Source organism: Muntiacus reevesi, chromosome 3 (genome assembly GCF_963930625.1).
Source record: "Muntiacus reevesi chromosome 3, mMunRee1.1, whole genome shotgun sequence".
Lineage (NCBI taxonomy): Eukaryota > Metazoa > Chordata > Mammalia > Artiodactyla > Cervidae > Muntiacus > Muntiacus reevesi.
Window position 1 is genome coordinate 177,596,022 of NC_089251.1, and position 24,330 is coordinate 177,620,351.

The following is a 24,330-nucleotide window of genomic DNA, read 5'->3' on the forward strand; positions in this document are numbered from 1 at the left end:
CAATGGCACTGTTAATGCTCTCCTGTCTTTCTGCACCATTCAACGTGACATAAGATTCTGTGGGCTAGCTTAGTGTTTAGTTTCAAGCAAGCAAATCAGAAACTTTTTACAACACAGTAAGTGCCTCGGCCAGGGGCACGGGGCCCCTCTTGATGTCAAGTAAGTCACTCAGCCTCACAAAATTTCAGTCCCCCCCCCCCCCCCATCTACAAAAAAGAAAGAAAGAAAAGAGATGGAGACAGAGGGAGGTGGGAGAGGAAGAAAAAGATCTGAGAGAGGGAAAAAGAGAACAAAAGACAATAAAATATCTTTTGCCTCCCAGATCTGTTGTGAGCGCTACAAAACTCAATACACAGGACTGTCTGGTCACTGAGAAAAACAGTGACCATCTCAGGCACACAATTCCTAATCCATGATGCCAGCATCCAAAAAGCTCTGAAAACCAAAGATTTTCCCATAGCCCACTTGGCAGCAAAACATAACTTGGACTGACCTGAGGCTATTTATAACCTTGCTTAGCTTCCATTTGTGCAAATATTCATACATTTTAATGCAGAAATATTCATCTACTTAATTATGGCATGCTGTCTCGAACAACCCCAGAGACAGTTTATCATATACAGCGGCAGTCCTCAACCTTTTTGGCAGCAGGGACAGGTTTCATGAAAGACAATTTTTCCACGGACTGGGAAGGAGGGGGATGATTTCAGAATGATTCAAGCACACTACATTTATTGTGCACTTTATTTCTAATTTAATGCCTCCCTGATCTGACAGGAGGTACTGGTCCATGGCCTAGAGGTTGGGGACCCCTGATATAGAGCATATGTACCATAAATTCTCTGAAACCAAAAACTACGCGATTTGAGGGTGTATCATAACTCATCTCTTAATTGAAGGAGGTGGTGGTTTGCTGAATCAACCCAAGGGCAGTCTCAGAGGTTGGATTTCGACTTTGTTTCCCATCAGGGAGTCGTCAGGCTGTCAGAGCAGCAGGGGCTAAGCCCTGGGACAGGTAGGGATCGGGGTCCTGGGTCTAAAGAGGCCAGGCACAGGGTCAGAGGAGGGAACGCTGAAGGCTGAGCAGAGAGCGGACGAGGAGCTCAAGCCTGCTGAGGTACCTCACTTGCTCTTAGAGGACACACGCCATCAAGTGCATTCTTATTATAACTTGTTTAGTCACTTTTTTTTTTCCTAAATTTTCAAAGTGAATCTAGTTTTCATTCCCAGCACTGGCTCCCACAAGTCTGGGCAAACTGCCATTGAATCACAAGGGCCACTCAAAGGGACTTTTTTTAAGCTGTTGACAACATTAAGCTAAATAAGTGAACATTCTCCAGCCTCTTCCACTGGTGTCCTTCCCCACCTCACCATCCATTAAAATGACACTCCATTCATTCCAAAGATACTCCACTCCTAGTGGATTAAATATATAACATGTATATTACGAATGATAAATATGAGTAAAATGAAGCATAGACAGGGAAAGTAGAAAAATTTAAGAACTAAATCAAGTTAATATTTCTCTTTATAATACAACCTCTGACCTAGAGGGGTGCTGCCTTCAACACTGCCCTTTTGAGGGGCTCTATTGTCTTCTACCAGCCTCATCCCTCCCCATGGGATGGAAAAAATACAGACCCAAGGGGCCAAGTGCACCCAGAGTCCATGTGACCTCTTCTGCCCACACAAGCCCTGAGCTCACTTTCCAAGGGTGAGCCACACTACTCACTGCTTGCAAGTGAGACACGAAGAGAGACCATGGAGGTCTGGCCAGGTGACCACCAACTTGTGCACATGGCCCTTCCCAGTGCAGAACGGAGCAGACACAGGAAAACCAGGGGAAAGGCGAGTTCTCCTGGCTGCCAAGTTCTGACACAGGGCTCCTCTACTCAGGAGGTAGAGAACTCTAAATTCAAACCTAGCCCACCAAGCTGCTATAAAAGTATACGTGGCATTATCCATTCTTCCCTTCTTCTTTTTGGTACCAGCCCTCTCCTGTCCTCCTGCAATTTTTGGCTCAGCACACGGCCACCCACCACAAATCACACCTTCCAACCTCCCTTGCCGCTGGATGAGACCATGTGACCAAGCTGCAGTCAAGAGGACAACAAAAGGAATCCTGGATGCGGTCTCTGGGTCATCTCTCTCAAAAAGGACATTGCTTACTTTTTACTCCTCTCTCCCCTTTCCTCGGACTAGAACTTGGACGCAGTGTTGAGAGGCAGCCGCAAGCAAGATGAGGCAACGCCGCAGAAGGATGGAACGATAAGAAAGAAGGAACCAGGCTGCCTAAGAGACCGCATGGGGCAGAGCCACAAGGCACCCAGCAGCTCTGAACTGTAAGATGAGAGGGGAGACAACTTTGCTCTCCTCTGAGCCACTGCATTGGGGTTTCTTTGGTCTAGACTCTTTCTAAGTAAACATTTGCAAATGATCTAAATACACCGGTTATAAATTTGATACTTGCGGATACACTAACACATTCAATATGCCAACTATAGTGACCCCAGACAAACGACGACAGCACCACGCCTTAGCAAGAAAAATAAAATGCAGAGAGGGAGGAGGGATTTTATATGCATGCAAAGCTTTTGTTCTCTTCCCTCAAAAATCCTACCAGGAAAATGTATCAAGTATATAGCTAAACATACAAGAAAAAATAAAAAGCTCCAAATAAAAATTAACCATAGTATCAAAAGGTCTATAGCATGACCTGAAAATGCTCAGTCCATACTAGAATGCTTTCTTATTGAACATAAAAAGGTAAAATTTTGGATATACTTAAAAAATAAAAACACAAATTTTGCTCGCGTGATGACTGAAGCTATTGTTATATGCTTGTTTAGAAAGTCAGGAAAGAATACAGCCACAAGTATAATAAGTTCTCATATGGCAGTAATAGCTAACATTTATTGAGTGCTTCTGTGTACCAAAGTACTTTTACATATATTAATTTAATTTTTGTAACAACACGAAGAAGAAGGTACTATTACTACGCCCACTTCATTGATAAGGAAACTGAGCTAAGCAATTTGCCCAAGTTGACACAGCCAGTGGACGGTCACGTTCAGATTCAAAATCATATCTTCTGATACGGTTTTGAACCAATCCCTATAGTATTGCTGCAAGAGAGTATTGATAAAATTTTTAAGTACTGCAGGATTTTCATACTCTGCTTTTCAAACACTGTATGACATAATAATATGCTATAATTCATCCCTAATCCTATTGAGACATTAAATGCTTAGCCCAAATGCTATCATATAATCCTTTCTATAATCCCAACAACAATACTGCCTATAAGAATCCAGGGATAGAGAATATTTGGGACAGTCACAAGATCAGTGCAGACAAAACTGAAATTCATTGAACTGAAGTTCAATGAGGAAAATGGTAACAGAACGCACTGCTTCCCTAGCGCAGCTTAGATAATTGTTGTTGATGTTATTTAATCGCTAAGGCATGTAGTGACCCCATGGACTGTATAGCCCGCCAGGCTCTTACGTCCATGGGATTTCCCAGGCAACGATATTGGAGTGGGTTGCCAATCCCTTCTCCAGGGGATCTTCCCAACTCAGGGATCGAACCCTGGTCTCCTGCATAAGGAGGCAGGAACCCCCTGGGAAGCCCAATTCACTTACTTGAACAATTGGTTCTCTGGAGCTTCTAAAGCAATCTATGTAAGATTTTCTAGCCCGCAATAAATTGGGTTAGAGCTGATTCTTACCCTACAAACAAATCAATTAACTGCGCAGAGAAACTGACTGGTTAATTCAAGGTCACATACCTGGTTATTTGAAGAACAAAACTAGATCCTTACTCCTCTCTAAGACTAAAGTAAGATCTTTCTTTTTAATAGAGTGCCCAGATTTTCTAGAATTTATCAACTAAAGCAGTGATTTTAAGTTCCAGAAACCATAAAGGACCCTCAGGGGCCTGAGGAGGGCTTCCCACCACTCCCATCCCCAAAGCTACCCTCTACCTGTCAGCTTGCATTAAAGGGAACAGCAATGCATCGTCACGGTCCTAAAACGGGCCTCTAGCTAAGACTTGTTTTCAGAAAGACTTCCAAGACCAAAAAAAAAAAAAAAAAAGGAAAGAAAGGAAAGAAGAATGGAGGGAAAAAAGTTAACACAGTTAACAAAGTATGAGCATCCTTACTTTCAGGAACCCTATACCTGGATCCTTTTGGAGTGCTTAATCTGAAGAAAGTTTCCTACTGCCAAAATTCATCTCATAGAAAAATTATCACAATCATTTCATTAAATAGGCATTTTTGTGCCAAATAAAAAGTTAATGTACTCTCAGAATAAATGACATTCTTGGAAAAGAAAAGGCAGTTGACGACCTTACACTAACAAATATGTACATTACATCGGCCTTAGTCTTCTCATTTCATGTCTGAGTGCTAAAAACATAAAGCGGACTGCCAACCAGTAATTGGGAAACAGTCATAGGCTAACATGGAGCTACTCGATCACTACAATAAAGATACAATGAAGATTAAACTGATATTTATCTCAGGGATTACACGTTTATTGAAAGCAACAGAAAACCTTTATTTATGGAACACAAGGGCTTCCCTGGTGGCTCGGCAGTAAAGAATCTGCCTGCAATGCAGGAGATGCAGGTTTGATCCCTGGGTCGGGAAGACCCCTAGAGTCGGAAATGGCAAACCACTGCAGTATTCTTGCCTGGAGAACCCCACAGACAGAGGAACCTGGTGGGCTACCGTCCATAGGGTCACAAAGAGTCAGACATGGCTGAGTGACTGAGCAGACCTGTGCAGTGAACACATACTATGTGTCAGGTACTGTTCTAGATGCTAGCAACTGAACTCAGGGAAAAGACCTGCCCTCATGGAGTTTCCATTCTAGCAGAAAGAGACACTTGTCAGCATACCACACAAGTAAACTGCAGCCTGTGCTAGTGGGTGAGAAGGGTTACGTGAAAAAATTAAGCCAGGTAAAGTGGGTGGAGAGTGCTTCAGAAAGGAGGGTTTACAGTCCTAATTAGATAGTAACACAAGTCACAGAGAAGGGGGAAGAGTACTCCAGACAGGGCCCCCAGGACAAAGGTCCTGGCCTGGGAGGACACTGGATGTGTACAAGGAGCAAGAGGCCAAAGGCACATAAAGCTGGATCACCCAGGGCCTGTGGCTGCTGCCAGGTCTTTGGCTTTTTCAATAAGTAAAATGGGTCTACGGCCATACCACCCTGAACGCGCCCGATCTCGTCTCAATAAGTAAAATGGGAAGCAGGTGCAGAACTGTGAATGCAGAATGACATAATCCCGTTTTTATGCCTTTAACAGAAGTTTAAAACTTCTGTTTTTAACAGGCTCACTCTGCTGCTGGTTCAGACCAGCCTCAGTGGGACAAGGAAGGAAGTGGGGAGACCATGGGGGGTGAGGGGTGCTGCAGAAATTCAGGCACGTGTCACAGTGGCCTCGCCCGCGCCTGTGGCAGTGGAGATGCTAACACTGGACTAGGATTCTGTAGGAACAGTATCAGGAAAATAGAGTCAACAGGGTTTCCTGATGGACTGGATGTGGTTATAAGAGAAAAAAGGGACCACAGAGATGACTCCAGAATTTTCAACCTTCAACCTGAGCAACTGGAAAAATCAGATTGCCTTTAAGAGAGATGGGCAAAACTGTGGGGTCAGGTCTGGCTTGGGGGGAGATGAGGAGTTCAGATTTGAGCATGTAAGTGAAGATGCCAAGCAGGCATCTGTTAATATAAGCATGCAGCTCAGGGGAAGATGTCGGGGCCAGAGATAGAAATGTGAGTCCAGTGTTCAGATGGTATTTAAAACAAGACTGAAGAATGACAGAGGGAGTGAGTGGTGATAACGAAGAGGTCCAAGGACTATATCCAATGTGAGGAAGAAGAATCAGCAAAGGAAAACGAGAGGGAAACCAGGAAGAGTGTGGGGCATCCTGGAAGACGAGTGAAGGAAGTGCTTCATGGAGGAACACACGATGGACTGTGTTGATACTGCTGCGAGATCAAGCAAAGCGAGGACTGGAAACTGCCTGCCAGATTTAGCAATGGGGAAGTCTCTAGCAACTTGGCCAAGTGCAGTTTCAGTTGCATAGTAGAAGCTCTGCACTTACGTGCCATTAAAGTGGTTTAGGAAAGAATGAAAGGAGAGGACTTGCGACTGTGTATAAAAACTTCTTCGGAGGATGTCTTTTTATAAAGGGGAACAAAGAAATAAGATGGTAGGTGGAGAGAGGTGGAAGATCAAGAGTGAAGGATTTTTTTACAGAATAAAAGTAGTAGTTCATATGCTGATGGAAAAAATCCACTAGAAAGGAAAATAATAAGGACGCAGAAAGTAGACTGAAAATACCCTCGAGTGAGCAAGAGAGGACGGGATACCATTATATGGTGGGGAGGGCCTCGGGCAGGAGCTGGTCAGGAGTAGATGTAGTGTCAAACCTTATGGATTCCTCTTCAGTTGACTTCAGTTTTCTTAGGACAAGAGTAGGCAAAGTCATCAGCTAAGAGTCAGAATAGGAAGGAAGGGGCGAATATTTCAGGAAAGAGCAGACGGTATGAAATAATCATGCAGAACAGTGGGAGATGAGTGCCAAGTAGCATCAAGGTCTCACACAAGATTTTAAATTACACTGAGACAAGGAATGAAGATCCCATGGATGGAGGAGCCTGGTAGGCTACAATCTGTGGGGTCTCGAAGAGTCAGACATGACTGAGCAACTTCACTTTCACTTTTCACTTTCATGCATTGGAGAAGGAAATGGCAACCCACTCCAGTGTTCTTGCCTGGAGAATCCCAGGGACGGGGGAGCCTGGCGGGCTGCAGTCTATGGTGTCGCACAGAGTCGGACACGACTGAAGCGACTTAGCAGCAGCAGCAGCAAGGAATGAAGGGATGTGTTTTTCTCAGCCATGGTCTCTGCATGGGGACTGGCAGAGAATAGGTAGAGACTTAGATTTAACCAGGGGTGGGGTTTGACAATTATGACAAAGTAAGAACGTAAAGGAAATAGAAGGCATGAGAAAGGAGTTATTTTGGTTGGCAATCTCAGTAAAGGGCAAAGGGATGGGCAACAGCATGATAGTGGGATGACGGATTCTAGACCCCGCTGGAGCAGAAACTGATCAACTTATGATGCAAGAGGGAGTGAGCTAGAAGTCTAAGATGTGGTGGCCAGAAAGTGTGAGACTTGACACTCAGACTGCGGAGGACCTGCCATCCTAAATGATGATCTGGCCTGGCCAGGATATAAGCACTGAAGTGAAAGACAAGATCACTAGAAAGAGAAACTCAAAAACTGAGAGAGCATAGTGTTGAAAGAATCATCTATGTTTACATTAAAATCACTAAAACAAGAGTATCTTTTTAAAATTTTTTTACTAAAGTATAGTTGGTTTACAGGATCATGTTAGTTTCAGGTGTATAGCACAGTGATTCAGATATGTATTTTACTTTCTTCTTCTGATTCTTTCCTTATAGGTTATTACAAAATGTTGAGTAGAGTTCCCTGTGCAATCATTTACTGTTGTTCAGTCACTAAGTCGTGTCCAGCTGTTTGTGACCCCATGGACTGCAGCACATCAGGCTCCTCTGTCCTCCACTAATCTCCCAGAGTTTGCTCACATTCATGTCCATTGAGTCAGTGATGCTATCTAACCATTTTGTCCTCTGCCACCCCCCTTTTCCTTTTGCTTTCAATCTTTCCCAGCATCAGGGTCTTTTCCCAACAGTCAGCTCTTCACATCAGGTGGCCAAAGTATTGGAGATCCTGCTTCAGCAACAGTCCTCCCAGTGAATATTCAGGGTTGATTTCCTTTAGGATTAACTAGCTTGATCTCCCTGTGCCATATAGTAGGTCTTTGTTGGTCATCTATTTTATATAGAGTAGTTTACATATGTTAATCCCAACCTCCTAATTTATCCCTCCCTGATCCTTTCCTCTTCAGTAGCCATAAGTTTGTTCTAAAAGAGAGTGACTTTTAGACAGAGTTAACAGTGAACCAAGAGGTAAAATGACCAAGAAATGAGAGGGAGTGATGGGGGGACAGAGTGCCATCCCAACAATGACATTTAGTGGGTGATGCAATTCACTGATATAAGATTTAAGCGGAGGCGGAGGGGGGTGGGTCTGGTCAGCACGTGGCATGAGAAGCAAAGGGTACATGACCTGATCTCTCAAAAAAAAAAAAAAAAAGAAAAAAAGAGAGGGTGGAAGAAAGGAGATATCAGAAAGGCCATCAGGAAGTGGGGTTCTCATGTGAGGACCACTACTCTTATTCCAAGACTACAAGAGAGACTGTTGGCCCATTTTCAAGTGACAGATATATCATTATTTGTGAAAAAATGTTTGATGTTAAAAAAAAATGAAACATTGTGATACCTACTCCACCTGAGCTTGATGAAGCGCAAGTTCCACTAATTAAAAAAAAAGATCTGAGCCAGATTATTAATTAGCAATTTGTCTGATGATTTGCTACTTTTAGCAACAAAAGGGAAAGATTCATCAACAAATAAAAATTCATTATATGCAAAACTAGGGTCAAACATTACTAGAAATTTTGCCCTTCAAGCTTTGTGTCTACTCACCCTAATCCCGGCAATCAGGTCTTTTATTTGAATGGCTCTGAGAAAACAGAGGTGACATAGGCCCAGAATTTGACCTGGGGCAATAGTGTGGGTCCCCAAGCTCATGTTAGAGTGTCAGACCACCAATTTAGTTCCCATCAGAAAAGACTGAAACCCTACGAGAGACTAATATGACGTAACTTTCTGGTGGGTCATATGCCTCCTCTGAGAAAAAAATGAAAACTGTGGACAATTTTTTCCCAGAAAATGCATGGAGGCATCTCAGTAAAAATTCTGGACACATTACAACCATTTCTTAATAACCCTCTCCACTCCCTCCGCAAGCTAACCAAGTTAGCTAGAATAATATCTGCAAATTGGTTTCCTATGACTCTTAGAGATAAATAGAGTCAGCTCCCAAGGGGTTAACTACCAATATCTGTTAAAAATATTAAAAATCAAAAATCACTTCTTAATTCCTCATTTTCCACTACCATCATCTACCATGTTTTAAATTACCTTTTCCAGATGCTCATTCTAGGGTCAGGCAAAAATCTCAGACAATATGAAGAGAAATAAAACAGTTCTTGACAAAATTTGAAAATTTTTAAGGATGTGTTTAAAAGAGTTCCATGGATACTGAGGAAAATAGTCAAGACTCCACCTGTCAATTTTCAAGGATGTGATCCCAGTCTGGGCCACGCTCCTAGGAGATGTAGATAATGGGTAGATAGGCAAACAGACAGACAGACAGACAGACAGAAGGACAGAAAGAAACAATACATCCCCTAATCATCTTTCTCCCCTAAAATGGCTCAGAAGGTAAAGAATCTGCCTACAATGCAGAAGACCTGGGTTCAATCCCTGGGTCGGGAAGATCCCCTGGAGAAGAGAATGGCAACCCAATCTAGTCAGTATTCTTGCCTGGAGAATTCCATGGACAGAGGGGCCTGGAGAGCCCATGGGGTCGCAAACGAGTCAGACATGACTGAGCGAATAACACTGACACTCAACCATCTCTCTCCCCCAAAACCTTAACAGAAAGGTTTCTTCTGCCAGGCGTGGAAAGCAGAAAGCAGACTCCTTCCCCACCACTCCATCCCATTCTGTCTATCTCTTGCCTAAAGCTTTCCTACACCCCCCTCTTCTTCTCCCAATCACCACTCCTTAGTTCAGGCCAACAACACCCCTCATTCTTCAACTCTGACAGTCACACAGGGGTCCTCCAGGCCTCTAGCCGTGCCCATCCACAGCCCTGGCTGTACCTGAACTGAAGTTCAGATTTTCCCTACACCCAAAACTTCTTCCCTTGTTTCTTTCAGGAACTGTTCTCATATCCGGTATATCGTTTCTACATTTTTTTGGTATGGACCGCTTCATTATTTTTTTAAATAGTGTTAAGTTTTAAATTAAAAAAAAAAAATTCCTTTCAGAGTTCCATGTGCTATACAGTAGGTCCTTGTTGGTTACCCATTTTAAATAAAGTAGTGTGTACATGTCCATTCCAAACTCCCTAACTACCCCTTCCCCCTACCCTCCCCACCCGCCAGGAACCATAAGTTTGCTCTGGAAGTCTTTGAGTCTGTTTCTGTTCAGTAAGTAAGTTCATTTGTATCACTTCTTTTTAGATTCCATGAATAAATGATGTCACACAATATTTCTCCTTCTCTGTCTGACTTGCTTCCCTAAGTATGACACTCTCTAGGTTCATCCATGTTACTGCAAACGGCATTATTTCATTCTTTTTAATTGCTGAGTAGTATTGAAGGCAGGAGGAGAAAGGGATGACAGAGGATGAGATGGTTGGATGGCATCACCAACACGATGGACATGAGTTTGAGCAAGCTCCGGGAGTTGGTGATGGACAGGGAGGCCTGGCATGCTGCAGTCCATGGGGTCACAAAGAGTCAAGCATGACTGAGCAACTGAATTGAACTGAAAATTCCATCGTATATACACGTACCACATCTTTTTTATCCATCCCTCTGTCGATGGACATTCAGGTTGCATCCATGTCTTTTGCTATTGTGAACAGCTCAATGTTCTCTGACAGCCTGGATGGGAGGGGACTTTGGGGAAGAATGGACACCTTTATGTGTATGGCTGAGTCCCTTCTCTATTCATCCGAAACTATCACAACCTTGCTTGTTAATCGGCTATACCCCAGTACAAAACTTAAAAAAAAATTTTAAATCCTTTCACAGTCACTCTTAGGATACAACCCAAACTCTCAACCATGGCTTACAAGACTCCTCAACAATTGGTCTCAGCTTAACTTCTCAGACTTTACTTTTACTTCTCAACCCCGCTTCAGCCACACTGAGTGATCTCCGGTTTTAACCTCCAAACCTCTGACATGCCATCGAGTCCCTTTATTTCAACAGCCCTCCTCATCTCCCTCTGCCCACTTTTTGTCTCACTTGCATTCACTCCTCTTAGTTTAAATATCTCTCCTCAGGAAAGAAACCTTTCCTGAGACCCCCCTAGACATCAGCTACCCTTCCGGGAAGCTCACACAGCAACCTGTGCTGTTTCACTTTTTAAAACCCTTAACTGCCCGTTCAGTCTGTTTACTTAAAAGCTTGTGCAACCGCCCGCTCCAGGCAAAAGATTAACTGACCTCTGGAACTATGTCTTAGTCACCCTGTGCCAATCCAAGTGCTTGACATATAGTGGGCGACAACCTGCTAGTCAAAATGTCTTTTACAGATAGGAAGGATGGATGGTTGGTTAGAAGGACAGATGGATGAATAGATAGGTAGGCAGGTAGACAGAGACAGACAAATAAGTCCTTCCCTACCAATCTCCATAACAGAAAATTAAGCTGAATCTTGAAGCCAGATTCACCACCTCAAGAGACAATTAAACTGGCCAAGTCAAAACCTTAGAAACCAGAATGCGCAACCCAACAACACAGAAATTTCAAGCTAGCTCTTCTGTTTTTCCTTGAAGGTCAAGGGAACCACCATTCTGAAATATCAGCTTCTATATTAGAATTTAAAGTTAGCCCACTGAATATTAGGATTTGAAAGACGGAACGCAAAAGAAAAAACAATATGACAATAGTAACTTCTTCTTTCTTCTATTCCTCAAACCTCTACAACAGAGCATCACATTAGGAAAAGCATCTGTTACCTGAATAATTATGATTTTTGAGCATCCCTGCTTTATTGACTGAACTCCAATGACCTTTCCACCACTTAATTACTTCCTAAATGTGAGGTATTTCTCATCGTCTGTTCTTGATTTATTTTTAATTTGCATTTACTCTATCCTATCTGTTGAAAGTGAAATCAGTGATATAGGATGACACTATCCTCACATGAAACATCCTATTCTTCAACTAAGCTTCCTCCGAAATAATTTTCCAGGCTCTTTTCACAAATAAATTTTCTTTCAGCTGTCCAAGACTATTCCCTTCAAGATAAAAATTAATATTACCTTTCTTTGCCTCCTTTTCAAAGAGCTTTTTTATATTATCTTTTTTCTTATTTTAATCAACCTACTTTTTCCCTAAAGCATGACATTTCTTTCAGAATATACATATAGAAAAAAATTACAAATGTTATTGAAACAGTTCAATTCAAAGTCACCTGAACAAGCAAACCAAGAGCGCAATTTTAGAAAAACAGCAATTGTTAATGTAATTAAGGAGTAAAAGCTACCTTTAAAATGTAGAAATTAATCAAGTTAAGAATATTAATTCTGGAGGAAGAGCAAATACTAAAAGGGCTGTAACATGATTTATAACATAATTTTTAAAACTATACATCTGATTGAAAAAAAAATATATGAATTATAATATAATGTGAAAAGCTCGAAGAACTGAAGAATATAAAACAAATCCCTTGAAGTGAAGTTTGCATTATAGCTTTATGCATGTTGTCACTAACTGCAAACCATCTTCCAAATCCTCTCCCCTACTCCTCCACTCTGTGCCACTCTGGTCCAAGCTCCCATGATCTCTAACCTTACTTATTTTCACAACTTATCTGCTCCCTTCCTCCCTTCAAATCTGCTCGCTTTGAAATTTATCATTCTTACTGTCCACCAAGTTACCTTTTTGAAAAACAATACTGAGCCCATCATTAACCCACTTAAAATCCCATAGTAGCTCCCAACAGGGAAAAGATCAAACCTCTTAGCCTGCTTTCAAAATCTGGTCCCAACCTCTCCCCTCATCTACAACAGCCCTACCAGCTGCAGGCTCAAAATGCACTGTTCTTTCCCATCACCTTGGAATGCCCTCCCTTCACAGCCACACAACTACCTCCTATGCATCCCTCAAGGCACACCTCAGCTCCCTTCCTCTTAGGCCTCTCTCTTTCCCAATGAAGTAGGACCTTGCCCTTCCTCTCCCCCGATTCCCCAGCTTTGGGTACACTACACAGGGTTTGTGCAGGGCTGTCTCCTTCCCAGCCAGCCTGAGAACACCTGAATGAAGCAGAGACCAACGCCTTGCTCACCTCTGGGCCCATCAGCCAGCTACACTGAATGAATGACATGCATTTGTGGAGTGAGTAAGGTGTGTATATCAGCAAGTCTGATTATTTTAAACCATTAAAGAGCATGGCAAACCTTTATTGAGCACTTACTGTGTGTGGGACTAAGCTAAAGTCTGCATCAGAAGGTCAAGTTAGGAAAGCAAGTGCCCATGCACAAGCAAGAGGAGCCAAAAATAGAAATAAATGGTGAGCAAGAGGGAAGAAGATTGATTGTGGCTCTGTGATCGATCAAAGAATAGAATGCTTTGTGGCATTTATGCTGATGTTTGAAAGATGGAGGTTTTAAAACCAAGGGGTGGGGAGGGAAGAACAATCAAGCAGAGAAAACAAAGCAAGCCACGTCCCAAAGACAAGAAAAGGACCACAGGCCGTCCTCACAAGCAGCATGCGCCTCCCTCACAGGGTATTTTTTGGAGGGAGGGAGACATAAAAAGATAGGTCAACATCAGACTTCCCTAAATGTTTCATTGAAACATGCATGCAAATGAGTTCCCCTCTCTGAGCAATCTGCCTTGATGCCAGGTCCCCAGAGTAAGATCTGTGCTACACCAAATGCTCCAAAAGGCCAGCCCCAAACAGACAGCAAGCATGTGCGTGCATTCTCCAAATACCAACGCCCTTCTAACATGCCACACCTCTTGAAAAAGCACATGTAAGTTAGAATAATTCAAGTCACTCTGATTTTTTTTCTACAGACACAGTATTATAACGGGATTTAATACATGATTAAGGAGGAGAAGGGGACGACAGAGGATGAGATGGCTGGATGGCATCACCGACTCAATGGGCATGAGTTTGAGTAAACTCCGGGAGTTTGTGGTGGACAGGGAGGCCTGGCGTGCTGCAATTCATGGGGTCGCGGAGAGTTGGACACGACTGAGCGACTGAACTGAACTGAAGGGTCTGTTATGTTATAGAACTGACCACAGATACCCTCAGGAGAAGCACAAAAATAAACAGCTTTACATTCTGCAGTATAACATTTTCTAAACAACTTACAAAGAGACTATAAGGATAACAAAGTAAATAGAGTATAAAGTGAAAGTCGCTCCGTTGTGTCTGACTCTTTGTGACCCCATGGACTGTACAGACCATGGAATTTTCTAGGTCAGAATACTGGAGTGGGTAGCCTTTCCCTTCTCCAGGGCATCTTCCCAACCCAGGGATCGAACCCAGGTCTCCCACATTGCAGGCAATTCTTTACCAGCTGAGCCACAAGGGAAGTCCAGGATACTGGAGTGGATAGCCTATTCCTTCTCCAGAGGATCTTCCCAACCCAGGAATTGAACCAGGGTTTCCTGCTTTGCAGGTGGATTCTTTACCAACTGAGCTATCAGGGAAGTATCAAATAGAGTATACCTGGAGTTTTATCTCAGAGCATCCCAGGAGGCAGCTTCTGGATATGGCCGGGAGCCTTCAACACCAAATAAGACTCAGTCACTCTCCCAGCTCTAAGTCAGACTTGCATTTTAAAAGACAGTATTTTTATAAGGGGTCATGTGTCTTGCAAACTTTAGAATTCCCTGAGTAAAACCTGAACATGGTCCTGTACACAAAAAGTAAAGAGAGATGAAAGAAAGAGGCAGACCATTCCACATGGACAGGAATCCATTTCACCGGCATCTCAGTTGGTAAAGAATCTGCTTGCAATGCAGGAGACCAGGGTTCAAACCCTGGGATGGGAAGATCCCCTGGAGAAGGAAATGGCAATCCACTCCAGTACTCTTGCCTGGAAAAATCTCATGGACAGAGGAGCCTGGCAGGCTACAGTCTATGAGGCAGCAAGGGTCGGACACGACTTAGCGACTAAACCTACCCACTGTATAGCACGGGGAGCTCTACTTGGTGCTCTGTGGTCCCCTAAACTGGAAGGAAAGCCAAGGAAGAGGGGATGTTTGTGTGCACGCATGCTCACTCAATCGTGTCTGACTCTGCAACACTATGGACTGTAGCCCACTAGGCTCCTCTGTCCATTGGATTTCCCAGGCAAGAATACTGGAGTGGGTTGCCATTTCCTCCTCCAGGGGATCTTTCGGACCCAGGGATCAAACCTGTGTCTCCTGCATTGGCAGGATTCCTTACCACTGAGCCACCTGGGAAGCCCAATGTAGGTATACATACGGATGGTTCTCTTGATTGTATAGCAGAAACCGGCACAGCAGGCTAAAGCAACTATCCTCCAATTTTTAGAAAAAGAGGCAGAAGTTGGAGGGATGCTGCCACAAGCCAGAGAAAGCCAGGAGCCACCAGAAGCCGAAAGAGGCAAGGAGAATTCTTTCCTAGAAACTTCAGAAGAACAAGGCCCTGCTGACACCTCTGTCTTGGGTTTCTAGCCTCCAGAACTGGGAAACTATAGACTTCCATTGTTTTAAACTGTAAAACTTGTGGTCATTTGTTACAGAAGCCATAGAAACTAATACAGGGGGTTTGATCTTTGGTTTCCTTTACAAACTTAAACTCCTTTCAGCAGCTCAAACCACAGTTGACATATTTGATTATCTTTTAAGACAATTCAATTATCTGACAAGTAAACCTCAAAAGTACTTAAATTCTTGTAACTCTAATATTGGACTTGGAGTGCATTATGCTTCAAGGGAAATAAATGAGACAGAGAAAGACAAATACTATATGTTATCACATGCGGAATCTAAAAAATACAACAAACTAGTGAATGTGACAAAAAAGTAGCAGACTCATGGATATAAAGAACAAACTAGTGGTTACCAGTGGGGAGAGGGTGAGGGGAGAGGCAACATAACGGTAGGAAAGTAAGAGGTACAAACTATTAAGTATAAAATAAGCTATAAGAATATATTTCACAACATGCAAAATATAGTTAATAATTTATAATAAGTATAAATGGAGTATAACCTTTAAAAATTGTGAGTTACTACATTGTACACCCATAACATATTATATTATTGTACATCAAACATACCTCAATAAAAAATAAAGATTATTAAAAAAAATAAGTACAATTACAAAAACAAGGAGGCAAATACAATTGTAATATCTTATTAACCTTAAAGAAGATAAGAAAACTACCATCAAGTTATTACGTTCTTGCACTTTATATCATATCTTAGAGACCATCCCATATCAATACAGAAAGAACTTGTGATTTTTCATTGCAAATAATTCCACTGTATGAATAAATTATAACTTAAGTAAAAAGAAAGAAAATCAACACAAAGGATGGATGTGGGATTTTTTTTCTCGCCATGAGTCAAACCATATCTGTCTTGGAAATTTTTCTTAGAAAAAAACAGACAGTAAGTTTTTATGATAAGTTCAGAGCATTCCATGAAAGAATTCAGGTTTTGACTCTAACCTTGCAGCAGGAAGAGGCTAAATGCACCAAACCGAAGACCAAGGTGCTCCAAGAAGAAATATTTCAGGGCTGAATATTTTGGTAGGATCTTCCAGTTCAACAGTCCACAGTAAGAAATGCACCAAAGTTTCATCACTCTCCTGCTCTCTTTACACAATTTTACCTTTGTTCTGCACAAGAATACAAGGCAAAAGAAAAAAAGTCCAATACCACAAAATCCATTACCTCTTAAAATTGTTTACAAAGAAGAGGTAGAAATAATCTTCAACATTGGACCATAGCTCTCCTTTCTCCTCTGAAATGCACAGACCACTTTCACTTTGGTTCCAAGAGTCTTAAACCTGCTTCCTTTGTCCATAAATCAATGGCACTAAACAGTAACTGCAGAGCTTGTTAAAACTCCAGACGCCGGGACCTCACCCCACGTGACTGAGTGGGAATCCCAAAGGGTGGTTCTGACATGCAGCCAGAGTTAGGAACTCTGAGAGACTGAGCCCAAAACCTGACTTTCAAAATAAAAGCATATGTCGACATCTATGTAATTACTGAACTAATGAAAATAACAAGATTCGCCCATAAGGAGCAAGAGAACAGATCAATTTGTATTAAAGCCTTTTTGGACATAAATATGCTACACCAAAATCTTAATCAGAACATGGCCTGGGACAAATGTGCAAACATTAAAACAATGGAATTAGAGAAGATGATCTCAGCAGATAATATTTTTTTAATCATGGGATTTTTCTAAGTTGTGCCAGTCTAGAGACAGAAAGTCATATTTTTTACTAGATTTCTCTGCTCTATCAGAAATGTCATTATCAATGTGCTTGTCAATGTGCTTTGTCCTGATCTTCAGGAAAAAGAATGTTACATAATTCAATACTGAGATTGATGAGCCAGACAGAAATCATAATAATTAGCCTGCCACCCATCCACCAAAAAAAGTTCATTTGAAAATATTCACCTACAAAATGTTATTCTCCTGCTTTACACCTTGATTTTAATGACTGTGACAAACAAAACTGATTTTTTTGCTTTTTTAATTAAACATCTCAAAATCGGTATAAGATTGTACCAATGCAAACTTTAATCTTAACTGCCAAGAGGGCACACACACAAACAATTCCTATTATTGACTAGGCTAGGAGAACAAGCTTCTGACAGAGAAGGTTCACAGAATATAAATAAATCCCAGGTGTTTGGTTGTGAAAAGGCACAAATGTCAAGGCCAGAGAGCTACATGGAACCTGGGACTACCTGCCTCCCACACTTGACCTTTGTAAATCCAGGGGTAGAGCAAGGAAAAGTGAAAGAACTAGGTCCAGCTTAGATTTCTCAGTCCATAACCATCATTTCGACAGTAAATATATATTAAAATCTCACACCGACTCACCTCTCAAATACTAAACTGACTGTATTTATTATTAAGCAATTAAGGCGCACTAGAAAATAAAAAGAGTAAAACAGTAAATATCTATGCCTCCACACACACGCAGCTTAAAGAGAAAAAAAAAAAAAACCAACCAGTACATGTGAAACCACCTGAGTAATCTTTCGCAATAGAATTTTAACTAATATTTACAACTGCTTCAATGATCTTGCATGTTCCCTTGTTTCCTGAAAATCATCCTATTGACATCTAGTTCAAATCTGGGCTCAAATAAGGTTCAATAAAACTGAGTTTTCCATTCTGTCTATATACTAAAGACTTCTACTGCTTAGAACATTCTCCAAAATTTATGTTTTCCTGTGGAGAACAGATCACCTACACAGCTTTCCCAACCTTAGTTACAGGTCATGAGAATCACATGAATGCAGAAATCTTTTTTATGATGGCACTATTTCAGCCTAATGAGGTACCAACACAGAATATTTTATGTGCATGACAAGAATAGCTGCTCTCCTCTGTTAGAGTTGAATTTCCACCAGGGTCACTGTCCCTCACCACAAATCCCCAGGGCTCATGGAAAAAACCAAACACACTCAAAGACTCCCTTCAAAGCACAGGCATTCCAGCCAAGTAATGCTTTGGGGGGGAAGGAAAAAAAAAACTATTTTTCACAGTCCCTTAAACTCTTTAGGAAAATCCCCACAGAGATATTTCTTTAAATGAAAGAGAAAGAAGAAGACCAATGGGAAATACAACGTAACCACTGTTTTTCCTAAAGAAAGGCCTCTAAAAGATAAACAAAAAAGGTAACCTTCCTCCCAGCTTCATAAAACCACATCTTCTTAAGAAAGTTTAAACATAGTATCGGGCCAGCACAGTATCATTGTTAGGCCTGTTACAAATGTAACCAGGTATAATATTCCACAGTAAAGAATTCATTTTATTTTTATTTCACTGGCCTCCCTTTTCTCCCCTCCCAGTCCCCTCCTCCCCAACCAACCCTTTCAATGCCATAGATACCCATCCAGGCATCAGACCAGGCCTCAAACTGTGCCAGACTGCAGTCCATCTGAAATCTACTACCTTTTTTTCACCAGCCAGTTAAAAGCCTTGAGCAGCAGGCAAAGGAAAAGAGAAAGGGGAATTCACGTCAGAAAGATTATCGGTTTTTCTACCTTCCACCCAGAGGACTGCCAGTCCTCTGGTATTTTCCTTTGCTAACTTCTAAAAGAGAATGACAGAGACCAGTGCCAATAATCAGGGCTGAGAGCGGCAGGTTAGATCTCCTGCGATCGGCCTTCCCATGGTAGGACAGGATGCCCGCCAGCGGCCTGGAGCAGCTCGATCTCACAGCCAAGAGCCCCAATTTTGTAACCACAAAGGCAAAAGCAGAGGGATGTAGCGAAACAATTAATACTCTGCAAAATTTCTAAGGAATCAATTTAGGCACGAAAAAAACAAAGGACCATCTGGCAGCAACAAAATAAACTACCTGGTAAATTAGGAAACTGGGTACTCTATCCAGAGTTCGAATGCAGTTTCTGGGGTCAGATCACCTGAGTTCTCACCCCAGCTCTGACATTTCTAGCTCTGTAGCCTTTCTCATTGACTAGACATTCACTGCTTACCTGCTATGAGCTAGACAATGGGCTGAGTCCCAGGGATGCATGGGTCCCTGCTCTTGTGGAATTAAGTCGAGTAGGACATTGAAAGAAAAGTTCAGGTGTCAGTTGCTCGGCTGTGTCTGACTCTTGACGACGTCATGGACTGTAAGGCTTCTATGTCCATGGAATTCTCCAGGCAAGAATACTGGGGTGGGTAGTCATGCTCTTCTCCAGGGGATCTTCCCCACCCAGGGATCAAACCTGAGTCTCCCGCATTCCAGGCAGATTCTTTACTATCTCAGCTACCAAGGAAGCTAACACACACACACACACACACACACACACACACACGCACACAAAGAGAAACAAGAAAACTACCAGAGACAGACAGAGCATAGGGGGAACTTCATATACTGATACAGTCAAAAGTGCCTGGGAGTGACCTTCCTCATGGTCCTCTGGCTAAGAGTCTGCACTCCCAATGCAGGGGGCCCAGTTCGATCCCTAGTCAGAGAACTAGATCCCACATGTCACAACTAAAAGACTCTATATGCCGCAACAAAGACTCAAGATCCCTGGTGCCACAACTCTGGCCTGGCACAGTCAAATAATTAAATATTTATTTCTTTGACGTGCCAGGTCTTCGTTGCATCACGTGGGATTTTTCATCGCACAGACTCTGGCTGTGGCGGTCGAGCTTAGCTGCTCCCCAGCAGGTGGGATCTCAGTTCCCAGTGTTGTTGTTTAGTCACTAAGTCATGTCTGACTCTTTTGTGACCCCACGGACTGTAGCCCGCTAGGCTCCTCTGTCCGCGGGATTTCCCAGGCAAGAATACTAGAGCCGCTTGCCATTTCCTTCGCCAGGGGATCCTCCTGACCCAGGGATCGAACCCGCATCTCCTGCATCTCCTACATTAGCAGGTGGATTCTTTACCACCGAGTCACCAGGGAAAACCCTGAGATCCTGAACCAGGGATCAAACCCACATTCCTGCACTGCAAGGCGAATTCTTAACCACTGGACGAGCAGGAAAGTCTTGTAAATAAATAGCAACAACAACAACAAAAAGATGTCTGGGATAGTTACTTCCTAAAGTCAGCAGGCAAGTTTTCTCAGAGGTGATACCAAAGCCCAGATCTACCCAAGAAGAGGAGCCCATCAGGCAAAGACAGGCAAAGAGAGATGTGCAAAGGCCCTCAGGCAGGCATGGCGGGGCCTCTGCAGAAATAGAAAGAAGGCCAGTTTGGCAAATTACTTCCGTGTGGCTCATGTCCGTCATCTGTAAAATAGTCATTGTGAGGATGAAACTTTGAGCACCACATCTGCACGCTGCATGTATTCAATAAAAGTCAGTTGCTAGAATTACCATAATCAGTGAGATCCCATCACTAGAAGTGTGCAAGAAGAGGTTGAGTACATGGGGGCATGGCCAGGCAACAGGACCTCTCAGGTTCCATCCACAATTAGGTCAGGATTACACAAGAAGAGAAAAAGTGAAGGAAGCAATGATAAAAATGTTACATTCAGGCTTCCTGCCTAAAGGCTGTTCAAGAATGTTTTGAATCATACAACAATGTGGAGTTTTACCAACTAATTCATTCAACAAATGGCCCCTTCCCATGTAAGAATCTGTGATTCTAATCCCTACTAGTCAAAATCCGCACAAGGAGCTAGTTGGCAGTCTTTAGCCCTGAGGTCTACCCTCTTTATGGCGCTTTGAGCTAAAACTTACCAGAACAGCACTGAGAAGAACAGAAAAGGTTGACTTATTCTACGTTACTGGCATTAAAGTGTCACTATTGATAGAATAAAATAGCAGTGAGGCTATTCTTTGATTTTACACATATCTCAAACCATTTTATTATTTCACGTTTAAAATGTTCCAAGCAGAAGTTTACACACCACAGACTCCATTGATAACATATTTCACTTAAAAAAAAAAAAATCTTACTCTTGACCTACTCTCAAAATACTTAATAAATTGTAAAACTTTCTGAAGCTCACTAATTCTGGCTATCATTAATGACAGGCAAATTTGACTTGCATGTCTTTAAGTTAGGGAAAGACTTACTCTTACCCAATCCCAAGCCTTGAATCATTAAAGGTCATATTCTTTCAAGTTCTTTTCTGATTAATGACAGGCAAATTTGACTTGCATGTCTTTAAGTTAGGGAAAGACTTACTTTTACCCAATCCCAAGCCTTGAATCATTAAAGGTCATATTCTTTCAAGTTCTTTTCTAAAATTCACTCAAATCCAAGACAAATGTATTACAATCATTAAGAAATATGTGATTTTTATATTCATGAAATATTTCATCACCTACTCTTGATATTTCAGATTTCTGTTTAGTTGGTAGAAATTACTTTAAAAATTATTAAACCTCATACACTGCATAAAGCAAATTAAAATTGAATGAGGGCAATATAAACGATCCTAATACCTTAACATAAAATGCACCAATACTTTTATGAAGCCAGGCTTTTAGACTGTCCAAACTTAAGGATTTGAGGAGGAACAAGATAAATCTTCATGAACCAAGACAAAAGTTTATCAGTACAATCTCAACATCAGGTCTTCCCTATCCCAATCTCTATCCCCTCCGCCATAGCTAGACCCTCAAAAGGTAGAAACACAGATATATATTTGAATCAAAATTCTCCTATAGGAGAATATGCACTATATGTATATGATTCCTTTGACTTTCAGAAAGCAAGATTGAAATTAACAGGCCCATTCAAATCCAAATTTATCTACTGCCTTTTGCAACATAATCCAGCCAAAAGAATGTGATTCAGATCTCAGCTATGCAACAGCTAAGTTTTCAATGCTTTTTGAAGTAGGAGCCATCAAAACTAAAAAAGAAAGTAACAGTCATCACCTTGGCATCAAAACACTTGAAGCAATTTGAGATTTTTAAGAATACTTTAAAAATACTTTAAGAAGTAATACAGGCTCATTGAAAAGCTTTTAAAGTGTATGAGTGAAAAAGAGAAAAATAATAATCCCCAAATGCCAGGATGACCAGCATTAACATTTTTGTGTACATTCCATTGAACTTTATTGGGAAAAAAATTTTTTTCACATAAATGATTTCATATTGCACATAATGTTTATATAACAACATTAAGAACATGTTTCTATGTTCATATATATACATATCATAACATTTTTATGAATGTATAATCTTTATGAATACACCTTAATTAGCTCCACTGAGATTCTATATGATTTGGTCAAGTGCCCTACACTAAAAGAACAGCATAGGTTAACTATTGTTTCCTAAAGTTATTTGCCTGTGACATCCTTTTTCAACTTATACATTAGAACTTACGCTTGTTTCAAATGCTTTGGGAAATTATGATTTAACCAATCCTCAGTATTGGATTTTTATGATATTTCTAATTTTTTTCTGTAATAAAAATGCTATGATCAACTTTTTGCTTGTATATTTCTGTGACTTCCAAACAAAACTCCAAAAATAGAGGTACTGGGCCAGTTGGAATGCATACGTTAAAAACGTAATAAGTTCCACCCAACTGCCCCCAACAGTGTATGAGAATAGTCAGTCTTTTGAAATGGTCATTTTTAATTTAAAGAGTAGTTTAAAAGTTATGTGTACTGATCATATATAACAAGTATTTTTAAACTTATATAATTACTTTTTTATAGACATGGCTAAAGTACACAGTTATAAATATCAAAGGTCTTACCGTAATGGTGGTTGACTCAGAAAACTATTTAAGAACATAACTCCTCACAATTTATAGAACATGACAAGCATGGATACATTAAATTGTCTCACTGTCATTTTCCTCCTTGGTACATCTATATTTTTCTGGACATACATTCTGTACTGTTTAGAAGATATTAGTAATCCCTTACATCAACATAGTACTTTATACAACTAAAGCATTTAAATCAAGACAAACTTTAGGGGGCATTAAACTTTCTCAGAGCATACTTTAAAATAGGATGTTAAGCTGTACCCCCTAAAAGATCCTTCAAACTACACAGTAGAGGCTACACATTTAGAACCAAGACTGTAATAACCAGTGTTTACCAATCAACCAATACTAGGGCCATGAAGGGAAATATACCTTAAATGTGTGTGTGTGTGTCAGTAGATCAGACATGTCCAACTGTTTGTGACCCCATGGACTGTAGCTCACCAGGCTCCTCTGTCCATGGAATTCTCCAAGCTAGAACACTGGAGTGGGTTGCCATTACCTTTTCCAGGGGATCTTCCTGACCCAGAGATCAAAGCCAGCTCTCCCATATTACAGGCAGATTCTTTACCATCTGAGCCACCAGGGAAACCCTCATCTCTATCAATTTAGAGCCTATTTTCAGCGCATATTTCTGCAGATTCATACAATAAAAAACAACCTTCTAACATAATATAAAGATGGTTCACATAGCAAAAACAGACATGAGGTTCCTTTTTTGGTTTTAAAGTGACACTGGGTATTAAGTTTATAGCCCAGAGTAACTCTCAAAGTTACTTAAGTATAGTGTTCACACCCAGAGTCAAGTTCTGTGTAATTTTCAAAACTCAGGTCCTGGCTGCTCAAAAATATCTCCCCATAGAGTCTATCTCAGAATCGCATTTGATGCTTTTTAAAAATACCGAAATTTTTACTCAGTAGGTCTGGAGTGGACCCAACGTATCTGTACTTAAAAAACCCTCCCCAGTTGATTCAGTTATACAGCCAGAGTGGTAAAGTACTTGGTTATATAAAAAGATTGGGGGAGGGAGTGGTATCCTTATGTCATCAATTTAAATCTTCAATGAAAACCATTCATCTGTCTTAATCTAGTTTACTAGATAACCTAGGTAAAAGTGTACCTTGAGAAGGTTTATAAGATGCTTCAAAAAGGAAAGCAGAGGTAGAAAAACACTGGCCTAGCACTGGTTAGAAATAGG

The 24,330-nt window shown here is 41.3% G+C and overlaps 1 protein-coding gene across 4 annotated transcripts in view; it reads right to left on the reverse strand.

The window, feature by feature from the left end:
- Positions 1-24,330, reverse strand: part of UTRN (utrophin) — a 538,989-nt gene that overhangs the window by 508,805 nt on the left and 5,854 nt on the right. The window lies entirely within an intron of this gene.